Source organism: Pelecanus crispus, chromosome 1 (assembly GCF_030463565.1).
Source record: "Pelecanus crispus isolate bPelCri1 chromosome 1, bPelCri1.pri, whole genome shotgun sequence".
NCBI classification, from domain to species: Eukaryota; Metazoa; Chordata; class Aves; order Pelecaniformes; family Pelecanidae; genus Pelecanus; species Pelecanus crispus.
Genome location: NC_134643.1, coordinates 132,811,524 through 132,824,239, shown reverse-complemented (window position 1 = coordinate 132,824,239; position 12,716 = coordinate 132,811,524). Strand labels below are relative to the sequence as shown.

The following is a 12,716-nucleotide window of genomic DNA, read 5'->3' as shown; positions in this document are numbered from 1 at the left end:
AAAATTAAACAATGAGTTGGAATTAAATTCAAGTTGATCCACCTCTATTGCAAAGGGAAGGAACTCCCAATAATGCTAGCTGGGTTAAGGCCCATAAGATTCAACTTTGCAGAGAAAGTTAGTATAACATCAAATATGAGTTAATAATAAAAGCATGTGTTCCTATAAAGTCACTTACTCAATTCCTAAAAAACCAAACAAACAAAAATTTAGAAAAGCTGCACAAGTCAGATTTCAAGGATAACAACACTCCTTTTAAAAAAAAGGTTCAGAGATCAGATGCAAGTCTTCCAGCTAAGGGTTCCTCTACAAATATGACTGGACTGAAATAGGTCGTGAATCCATCTTCTTTTGAAATAACATTTTTATAAACTTTTAGACACATTACTAACATTCTGTAAAGATTTTTCAGTATAGCGTAAAAGCAACACATGAAAGAAAAATGTGTTGGCTTCTCCATGGCATTATATTCATTATATTAATGATTATTCTATATAGTAAACAATAATTTCCAGGAATCTCAAGGTGTATACATTCATATTCTATTAATCACACATAACCAAATTCCTAGTAGAAGCAAGCTCCAATAAAAGTCATGTATCAACAAAATTTAGAAATATAATTAAATTATGTCTTCATCATATATAAAAAAATAGATTTTTAATTTTTTTTATTAAGCACGCTAACATTCTTAATTGCATTTCATTTTTTCTGCAGCTATTTTATTTTTTCATCTAGATTTTATTTTCATGCACAACATTCCATTTTTCCTTCTTTTATACTACCTACAGTTTTAACAGGTTATCTCAGACTTGAAAATATATTTTTGCCAGTAAGAAGGAGGAATATTTGAACTGAAATTATAAAAATCATACTCAAATCTTACTTGTGCTGTGAAGAAAGGTCCATTAGTTTTCTTCTAGGCATGGCTTGGCTGACTAAAAGCTATCTAAATATGCAGGTGCATGAAGGCACAAGCACTGAACAACATAGATGCATACCAAATTCAGAAACTTTAAAATATATTAATGAGACTAGTAATTTTTGCTTCATCCACTGAATACATTTAATTAGATAGTCATATTCTCCAAGCAAATGAGTGCTAGTACAGTCCCACAGCAGGATGTATGAAAGTAATTTTATTTACTCAATTATCTTTCTGACTAGTATCATCAAAGTATTACTGGAGCTCTGAAGACATTGTTCAGAATGTCTTAGGTCCAAAAAAAAAAAAAAAAAAAGTAATTTACGGTGTTATATTTCTGCAGCCTCATTTTCTAGGGGCTCATTCTACTTTATTGCCATACTAAAGACGTACAAGAACAGTTGGCTGAACAGTAACCACCTCTTGTTATGCCCTGCCACACAACAGGGTCCATGCCACAGCACGTTTCCGTGACTGGAAACCCCCTAGAACTTGCCCCTTCTTCTTTTAGGAAGATAGATAATTACTGGCTTTTCAGTCTGCCTTCAAGACAGAACTTCAACTTCTGACATTCAGTGTTGGTTATGTACCCCAACTCCCACATCTCTCTGTCACGCCAGTGAAGGCCTGGTGTCCCCGTGGACTGTCCCAGGGTGACAGTTCCCATGGGAAACACGGAGGAAGACCCAGGCAGAAGGTCCTGCTCGCCAGGGACTGGGCAAGCTCAGGGGCCTCATGCGCAGCAGGGATCTGCAACTGGCTCTTCAGTCTCGGTGCACATCCTCAGCAGCTACTGTTACTCAGTCTGGTTTTGTTCAGCTTCCTCCTCCCCCTTTCAAAATTGAATTCTGGGTCCAGGAAAGAAACCCTCAACTTTATTGCTTGTCATCTATCCTAGATAATGCCAAGGTCACGGGTTCAATCCCTGCTCACTGCAGGGGGGTTGGGCTCGATGATCTCTCAAGGTCCCTTCCAACCCAAAGCATTCTATGATTCTATGTTCAGTATGCTATCGTTATTCTGAATTCTCTGATAGGAATAGGGAGAAAGTAAGCTCCCATCCCATTGCCAGTGTAGCCACTGAATTTCAGAAGAACACGAGGAACCCCTCTGCCGAAGCAAGCCGTGGGATGCGCAGACCTGGACCCAGCTGTCTACAGGCTCAGCCAGAACCACTGGTACAATCTGCCAGCGTGGCCCATTTCCACCCACCTCTCTCGCGAACTTCTAGTAACAATGCAATCAAAATCACAATTTTTAAAAGCAAACGACGTACAAAACTTGCTTTGGGATAGCTACTACGCTGCAGATTCTTGTGTTCTTTAGACACAGTCAATGATACTTTGAAAGTAATGCTCAGAGATACAAATCAAAAAACTCATCACCGTGATGAAGGAAAACACAGTTTTAATGCAAGTCACTACTACATTGTTGCTCTGAACTGTATAAACAAAGACATCTGTATTTTTAGTTCAGTATCCTGTCTGTACCTTATGGAAAGCAGCTTATTGAGTATTTTCATTCCATAGTTTTATTACACTGTCCTTACATCTGAGGCTACAGGGATAATATCCTAAGTGGTATTTGGAAATTAATAAACTAGAATTGCAGGGTCACCCATTACATGTAGCCCAAACCTGCACTTTAAGACAAAATTACTCATAATGGACAAACAAGTTGTTTTGCTGCTTTGGTTTGGTTATAAATTACTAAAACACAGAATAAGGCTCCAGAGTTTTGTTGTTTCTTTCTTTTTGGTTTTTTTTTTGTTTGTTTGGGGGTTTTTTAGGGCAAAATTAAGGTTATTTATGTTAATCAAGTTTCCCAATGCCTTTATACAACTAAGTATTTTACCTTGAAATACGAGCTCTGAAGCCAAGGAAGTTAATTGCTTTCACCCAGGAAAATAAGCCACTACCTCTGTGACCACCCTGACCTGGTTTGGAGTTCTCCCTTACTTGTAATAAAAGCCAACTTGTACTGATAGAAAATAGCTTTGCTATCCTCTCAAAGTCTCCAAGCAAAACGTGACATCATAATGGCCAGTTATAGCTCAACACCTGCTGTTGGGAGAACCTTGTTACTACCTAATTTGAAGAACAGCCACTTTAATATTTCCTGAAAAATAAGTAATAGCTGAGTAGCTACTTCACCAAGCCAGCTAACCCACAGGAAGCCTTCTCCAAGACTAACCACAGAAGTCAGGCAAATATAAATGATTGCTTTGCCATCTGAGGAAAGGACTGAAGTCCAAATTTGTGTAGTTTTTACAAGAAAACAGAAGTAGCAGCTCCAGAATCCCTTTCCTCTGGTTATCCAGAATACTTCCATCCTAAAGACACTCTCTCAAAATTGTCATTCATTGCATGCTAATAAACACATTTAGAAAAAAATGAAGACAAAACTAACCTAAATAGAGTCTCTTTCCAGGCTATTGATTTAATGAACTTATATTTCCAGTAAGTTTCTCTCACTATAAAGTAACACTAGCTACATTAACAGACTGAACAAAGTTGATTTCTTGAAAACACAAACTGAAGAACAAGAAGAAGAGATGCGCAGCAAGTCACATAATATTGGGAAGTCTATGATAATGTCACCAGCATGCTAGGAAACATGACGCATTACTATCACCATCCAGTTATATCAACTGTATAAATAAGAAGGTAGGTTCTCCTCATCTGAACCACATACAAATATTTTTGTCAAATAGTGCATGAAGTATAAAGATAAGGTTGAAAGTGCTTCCAATGTTTCTGATGCAACAGCTGTTTACAGCTAATGTTTTGACATCTATCAAAAAGTTTGACTATAGAAGACACTAGCAAATATTAGCTACCTACCCCACTGCATGAGATATAACAGATTTCCCCGATCCAAATTTCCCTTTTGCACCCACCTCTTTGAGATGCTGTGTGACAGTGCACTTTCCATGCTTGAAATGATCATAGAGGTGATAAAGATTAATGTGAAAGACCAAAAGTATTGATTAAATGATAATTTGCATCCAGAGGCAGCGTACAGGATGGCTTACAAATTTTACCTTCCAATTGGTGTGGAACTATGAGTAATTGTAACAGAATAACGCCATTATATGTGATGGACATTTTTTGCAGTTAAAAAAGTCATAACATCCAAATTCTTTCTGCCACAATACAGAGTACAAGTTAAGCCATTTAAATTCTGTTTCAGCTGCTGTGTCCAACGCAATGCCAATGGTGTTAGTCTTGATTTATTAGTCATTAAGAAGGAGATTAAGATTCTCTTTGTAAAGGTATAAATGCCCCGAAAGTGTGACTGATATGAACAGGGTCCATTGTATAAGAACTATTTAGAAGTCATTGACACCGTCATGAGGTTTCTGTTCTAGCCCTTTTATCAAACACAGCCTAGACAGGCCGAAATTTCAGTACTTGTTTTTACTTCTATTTTTAAAAATTATAGTTAATAACAGTTTAGCCATTTTTGAGAGTCAGACTAGGGAAAATATTTTCTCCAGTCAAAAGTACTAAACTTATAGCTATTTTCTTGAGAGGCATCAATATGTCCTTGGAGTTGCAGGGAAATTCAGTCTAGTCCCTGTGAGAGGAGAGAGATGAAGAAAATACCTAAACTGGGAGAAGTTGCAGTCAACAGAAAAACCTGGTATTTCAGTACTAGGCACCAGGGAGTGGTCAGAAAGTAACTTTTCACTTTTTCATAACTTTTACTGGCTCCTATTGCAGTGAACACAGGAAGTGAAGGCCCCATCCTTCTCCTATTTCTCTTTCCCAGCACTTCATTCAAACACACAATAATGTGGAACGAAAGGTGAGAAAGGTCCTGGAAGGTGAGCTAAAAAGAAATACCATGAGAACCAGTGAAGAACTGAGGAACAAATGGTTTGCCACACAGATTAGGTCAACCTTGCCCTCCCAAAAACCCTTGGAAAAAACCTCCAAACCACAAAACCACACATTTTAATGAAAATCAATTTAGTTTACGTTTGATGAAAATCCACAGAGGAGAAACTACATCTGCTAGAGCAAGAACCTGGAGAGTAGAGCCCAGAGTGGTGAGCTAATGGACATGGAGCTTGACCACCAAGGAGGGGTTTGTGGGTGGAAGGAGCAAGTACAGCAAAATCAGAGAAACAGGGTCAGGCCCAGATCCCGGATCTCCTGATGCCCCAAACTGTGCTGTTCCTGCATTGTCAAACCTCTTCGAAAAATCACCCTCAGGGATATTTTTGGCCCATTCCAGACACTATAGAGAGAGTGCCAAATTCCTATGAATTTAACCCCAAGATCACAAGCACAGCTGAGAACAACACACAAAGACATATACCCACACCACACCTACCACAAAATTATAGCCTAAAAACATCCAAAGCCACAGCACTAATTGCTCTGAAAAACTGATTACAGATGCCTCTGAGACGGATCCCAAATTTAACACATTCTTCCAACTTTGATAGCTCTGTGCCGTGGTTTATTTGTCAGACAGATATATTAATGCCACATCACCTTGTAGCCAGAGTGAAAAACAGACTGCTCAATGTTTGTGAAATGTTGAGATTATATGGGAATGAGCACCACTATGTCATTGTGCACTTAAAAGCTATATCAAAATGCACAGCAGCAGTGGGAAAAATGAACAGTTGCGCAAGTATCATCAAATGTAGTGTTTCCTAGTTGTTGTCATCGCAAGTTCAAGACAATTTTGTGTTCATTTCTACAGGAAATACCAGATGCCTCACAATACATAATAGACTTTACATTTGAGGTATCTTCCTAATTTAACCTCAACTAGTTAAGTATAGACTTTCTTGAATTTTCACATTAAGAAGAAATGTTACAGAAGAGAAAGTTGCCATAGAGACACATACACTCTTTTCCAATCATTTCAAAAATAGTTAGACTCAATTAATTATTCAGTTCATCACAGAACCATTTATACTTTTATATGAAATATTCCAGGGTGAGGGATATTTTTCAAGCTTCAAATAGTAGTAAATGGTTTCAGGAAAAAAAAGGTTAAAATTTTAGATCAGAAATAATTTTGTTCACAAATTATGTAAAATATCAAGCAGTTAGGCCTGTATTCTGGATAATTCTGTATTTCCTTATCACTCTCATATATGCAGAATGTTTGGGAGGAAAAAGGGTTGTTTTGCATTTATTTTACAAGCCTACAAAAAAAAAAAAGAACAAACCTGTGATGCTTCTATTGTATGCTTATTGAAAAGTTGTATGAATCTTCTCTTTAAAGAGATAATGTAAAAATAAAGACTAGAAATGTCACACTTTTTAATGGGAGTGAAAACAACACAATACTGACAAAAAGACTCTGGTGCTGTCATGCAGAATGCAATGCTCTTGATTGGCAGCTGTGACTTTGTAATACTGAGACCTTGTGCTATTTGATTAAAGCAACATCAAGATGGAAAGATCTCTTCAGATTAGAGGTCAGAAATATCAGTCTGATTTTTCTGCAGTTGTCAGAACTGATACAGGGTAATTAACTAAGTCTGGAATAATGTCAGACAGGTGGTACTTTTCTTTTTAAGCAATTCATTAGGGAAGGCTTGTCACTTGTGACATTCCCACATAAATCCTGGTGCTCGGCATCTTCTCCAAATCAGTTTAAATTGCTCCTTCAAATATGAAAATACTTTAAAGGAGACTACATAGTCATCTAATACAACAGTTCAGAATTTCATTTGGCAAACCTTTACCAAAAAAAAAGCGCGCACAAAAAAAATAACCCCACAGTTTACAAACCTTACATGTAAGCAACAACAATTTGCAAATTGAGAAGCCCCACAGAAAATGGAGAGGCTGCTATCAGCAAGGAAACCAGAAAAAACATTGCCAGGCTGAACGGCAGATCTGGTCAGTGCACAACTGCCATTTGAATACCCTCCCCATTCTTACTATGGTTAGAACAACAGATTAAAAAAAAAAAGTTCAACAGTGAGCAGAAATATAACATTATTCCATAATATGATGGCATATAATTCTAATTTTTTTTTACTCTATCAATAACTTCAAATAAGTCCTCTAGCAAACTTGAAGACCATCTACCAAACCAACTATGTGATTTACATAAGCATCATGCACTCAAATGTGAAAAGCCACCAGCAGGCTGGAAAGAGAAAGGACATGGTATCAAAATAATTTCAGTTTGCACCTTCAAACTGGGTGTCTTCAAAGAAAAATAGATTTTATTTTTCAAAATTTTGTTTTAGACTGAAATGAAAGAACACAAAATTCCCACCCAAAACCCCAAGAAAATACATTCTTGAAAATATATTTAAAAACACATTGCAGAGACCTCACTTATAATGAATATAGTTTTTTTAATAGTGCAGGGGTCCAGCTGAGGAAACTCATTAAAAGCATAAGCAGTACTAAACTGTCCTAAATAATTGATTGCCTCTAGCACCAGTACTGTCCTATCTTCCAATTAGTCATATTGAAGGTCTCAATAGGATTATGGACTTGTTAGTTGGAAAGGCCAAATTTTAAAAGCCTTTATATAATGAATAAGTATTTTTAAACACTCAGTTTTATTTCATAGGGTCAGGTATGGATCAAGACAGCCTCATAGACTACCTAGCAGCATGCTTACTCAAAAAATTTACTCATGCTGCTGCAAACATACATGTGGAAAATACAATTATGACATCAGCTCCATGCGGGGTTTTCAACAATATCCATTATAGCTTGGAAAATTAATTTCCTTTGATTTTCAATATTCCCATTAATTTCTAGACAGAAAGTCTTTGATTTCTAAGCAGAAGTCTTGGTGCCTTACCTGATGGTGTGTCAGTTGCTTAGTGTTAATTTATATGGGGATTTTCAAGGAACAACAATGTCAAAAATTCAGAGGCCCTTAATTTAGTAGATAACGTATGTTCTGGTTTTATTTTTTCGGGGGGTGGCGGGAGCAGGGGGGAATCACTGGCCATGATTTTGCACACCTTTTCTCTACAAAATAAATCTGTTTGACAGTAAATTACTGCCATGCTAGTCAGGAGAAGCTCTTAATTGCTATATGTATATGGATTTTTGATAAGAGAAGTCACTTCCATTGTGTAGTAGCCTTCTCTTCCTGAACCAACATTCACATCAGCCATCATTCTCTGTAGGAGAAACTTCTATCTGCATACAGCAACAATGGCTTTTGGATTTTATAATGCCCTTAAATGTTTCCTTTAAGAATGCCAATCATCTTCTAGTGACAGTATTTTTTTTTTTTTTTTCCAAGTCTAACTAGCACTGTCAGCTGCAAAGATACTGACGAGAAGCAGAGGAGGAAAGCAGCTTAATTCATTTTGATATGAAAAAAATCATTAAACAAGATTTACACAGCTACTGCTATTTTGGCTTCCACTGCAAAAGAAAGGAAATTATGACAGCTTCAGGAGACAGTTCTGCCATGGTTCCCATGATTGCTTGAAGTTCCATACTCTAAATATGAATGTAAACAATGAACAAAACCAGTTTTTTCCATCAGCTTTTCAGCAGTGAAAACGTTGCCTTTTACCAGATCACAAAGCACCTTTATTAATCTGCATGTGGAAAGACAGATCAAAAGGTGTGCTTGCTTGTATCAAGGGTCTAGGACAAACTGTATATGCCGGGCCAACAGCTAACCTTTGGAAGAAGCACGTTTTTTTAACAGTATGCAGACAGCATGTAAAATGAAACATGTAAGAAATGGTTACTTATCTCATATTACACTACCTGTTGGTTTTCATGACAAATGAAAGATTGCAGAAGCAAAGGTAACACATTTGCTTAGCTTTTAAGCTACAATGGTAGGATGCCTGCTGAGTGAGTTTCATTAAAGCCAGCCATACAAAGTCAAGCCTGTTTTCAAGACTAAGCAGCAGTGTCTGAATGCTTGCATTTTCTTTCTTTGGAATTAGACTTTGGATTTAACTATCTTTTTGGAGAGTACAAATTACTCCTGCGAACAAGTAGAATATTTTCAAAAGAAAAGGTCATTGCAGATGGTGGAAAGTTGACATTTCTTTCACTGGATTCAAACGACTGGGAGGTTTTTTTCCACAATTCCATGTTTGCATATTTATATTCTTTCAGTTTAAATTTACTCTGCAGCTTTTTTCCAAAAGATTAACTTTACAGAGTTCTTATCCAGAAAGCTTCTCGCAGTAAGGGATGGAAATATTTTAAGGATCTCTACACTAGCTTGGCTGTAATTAAAAGGTTGGTTAAAATAGTAGGCCATGGCATCAATCCAATGCTCAAAATGGTCATTTGCCTTATTTTCAAGTGTAATATCCTTGGTCTTATAAGAATTTCCACAGGAAACAAGAAAGAAGAGGGAGAGCAAAGACAGGTGAGTCAAGTGAAATAACCCCAAATTGTTTCAAGCTGGAAAACCCTACAATATTTTAAATCCAACTCAGTTGAGATGTTGCAGACTGCCAAATACAAATATGTCAGCACATAAGTGAACAATGGCTCTGATAGCCTTTGCACAGCAAAATATATTGTGGGCAGCTGCACACACAGCAATTTCATGGGAGGCAGCAACAGCATCTTCCAAGATGGATTATTCTTATGATGCCTTGATTTCCTCACCACAGGGTCTGCAAGTTCAGCCAGATCCCCAGCAGATCTGGTGCAGGTGTCAACTCGCTTTAGACAGCACATGGCAGATACCTGCCCTCCACCCCAGCCTGCCTGTGGTTGCTCCTACAGACCTGCTAGGGACCTCGCAAGGAGCCCTTACGTCACTCAGCTGTACAACAGGCTTGCATCGGCTTGAGAGTAAGAACTATTTTCCAAATCAAGACTTGTGCTGTGGTCTTTCAGGCAACTTCCCAGGGACATGTGAGAGGAAGATGTCTCTCACTGGCATAGAAAAAAAAAAATCCTGCATAAGTAGCATGACAGAAATAAGAACCACTGAACCACTGCCAAAGCCATCACCTCAAGCTAGGCAATCATCCATTTCAAAATTTGGGTAATACAGGAGTCTGCCCTGCCTAATACCCCAAACAGAGGGTTCACCTGCTTTCTAAACATACTTGTAATCCCCTGATGAACTTCTTCAGGCTATCCTGTACTCTAGCTTTTCAGACACCAGAGCACTTTACAGAGGCTAGGTCAAGCGTCTTCAGGCCTGAAGCAACTATTAGCAAACGCGTCTTGATTTTAGGACATTTTGATTTCTAATTCTTTCTTCAGATACAGCACAGTTCTGTTTTCTACATGTCTGTGATATATAAATCTATAGAATTCCTGAATCTGAAATATAGTTGCAGCGGTTCCTATACTGTACCTTGTATTGTAGCACATCTTGTATAACCATTCCTACAGATGTGATGGCAGAACTGGTACGATCCACTGGTCCTTTTCAAAAATACTGAAGAACTTCAATAATAAACTGAGTCAAAGCTAACTACTTCTCCTTGTTCTTCTCAATCTAAGCACGACTGTCTCACTCTTTTCAGTGAGCTTGTACTACCTGCAGCTCACAGAATGCATTGCTAGTTCTGGATGTTTTAACAGAAGTGCAGTATTGACCATACCTCTAATGTGTCTCCCAGCTCTTAACTCTAGATTTGATATGCTTTGTATTACAGCACATTAAAATGATCAGTCGCAACTCACATGATGGTAGGTATGTACAAACATACAGATTTGGATACAGTTCATACTGTGTGCATTAAGACTGAACTCCTGTAGCTTTAGCAGAAATGAGAAGCAGGATGAAGGGAGATGTACATTTGGTTAGAAGACTGAGGCACAGATACATTAACTGTTCCACCCAAGTTCAGAAATGTCATCTGTGTAAAAGACAGGAAAGGCATTTTTTCATCATGAATCTTGGTCTGGATCATAAATCCAGATCTCTCTAAGAACTACAGATGCCCTGCAAAAGACAGTAGCAGAACACAGCTTAACCAGTCTGCAGTAGATATCTACAGTGTTGCTACTTAACATGGCTAGGAGCCACTGCTGGAAAAAGTAGTTTTCAGCACGTAACCCACAAAAAAATAGAAATACAATTGTTAGACATGCATAATTTTGCCTACTCAAATCCATGCCATTAATAAAATCCATCACAGATATGGATAATTATATAATTTTAAAACCTCATAATGAACAACTCGCCAGTTACATACAAAATGCACCTACTTATGTTTCTGTGAACTCACTCCAGAAAAAAAAAAAACTATTCAACTTAAAAACCAGCTTAGCTTCCTTACCTGTCTCCACACAAAACTGTATATCGAGCTAACAATTACTGGCAGCAAACAAAATGAAGTATGATTAAACAACTCAGTATTTTTCTTTAAATATTTCCAAAAAAACCTGATGTTCTCACAGTAAAGAGCTGCCATTCACAACTGCCTGCTAAAAATAAAAACAAAATATCCAATTTGAACAGATAACAGAATTTAAAGGAAAAAGAAGAGTAGGTTCAGTTCGTGGTTAAAATTACTCCCCCACCCCCAAAACACACTATAATGCAGTCAATGGAGTTTTGGCACATGCTAAATACCTTTTTAGATAATGTAAATGAAATACACCACAGTAAATTAGATGAATAAGTACCATTCTGCGCGGCTGGCACAGAAGTAGTTGATGCATTTAGGGGAAGGGCTGTGAAGCCTTCACGCCAACGGCAGCCCACAAAGCCTCCTTTGGAGCTACTGTGGGGCTATCTCAGTTCTTCCCCTGCATCCCCGTCAGATTGAAATTTCCAGCACAAAGGACTGAAATTTTCCTATAAAATTGTTATGCGCATTTTTAAACATAGGTAAAATAAAATTCTCCTTAATCTTGTTCCAGGAAAATTATTGGGTCAACTTCAACATATAGCATTGCATAAAACAAACTATATCATGCCCTTCACTGATGTACAGTAGAAAGTGCAAGGATATTTTAAGCAAAAACGGACTTGGCAGTTTCTTAGAAACCATTCATTTCCTCTCCACAACAACAAATTGCTGCCCAGAGCTAATGCAGTCCAAAGTAAGCACATGTTCATATTTGCTTTAAAATATTCATGTATCAAATTAAATTTTGAATTTCACATGGCTTTGCCTCACTCCCATCAGTTCTAATTACTGATTTATTTTTGGTACCAACAGCTTATATTTATACAGCACTCTCAATCACAAACTCTTCAAAGCAATCTGATAAAAAGATCTCTCGCCCACTACTACAATGCATAGTTGCAACTGGGACTGAACTTCGTTCTGGGCCAATAATGTTATAATTTTACAGAGAGATGAGAAACTTGAGTAAAATCTTATGGGGACAATTTAAATAGACAGTATAGTTATCACAGCAGGATTTTTTTGCCAGGTGATTGAGGTTAACACCCCTAATTCCTGCCAAAAAGCCATAGAATATTTAATAGCAGGATGTAATCTCCTAGAAATTTCATACTATAAATGATGTAATAAAATGTAACACAGGATATTCAGCATGCATCTAACATTGAAAAGTATGAACTGCTGACTTTATATGGTATTAATATTTGCATGTCCACGCACGCTCACTGACTTGACATCTGCTTCCATTTTAAAAATAAATCCATAAAGTCCATTTGATCTGTTCAGAGTTACCAAGGATAAAAGAGCACAGATAATTTTAATATTATAAATGCTAGAATTTGGTTGTAGTGCCTCATGTAAATGACTCAACAGCCATTAAAACCATCTCTTTTATTCCCAACTACAGCTTTATCAGAAATGCAAAGAGATAAAGCTGAGGAACTTTGTGGATGGATGATGTTTACAGTCAAATCTTTAACCTACCTC

The 12,716-nt window shown here is 37.3% G+C and overlaps 1 protein-coding gene across 1 annotated transcript in view; it reads right to left on the bottom strand.

Moving 5' to 3' along the window:
• The window catches only part of DMD (dystrophin), a 1,232,979-nt gene that overhangs the window by 1,072,620 nt on the left and 147,643 nt on the right, over nt 1-12,716 (bottom strand). The gene's annotated exons all lie outside the window — the stretch shown is intronic.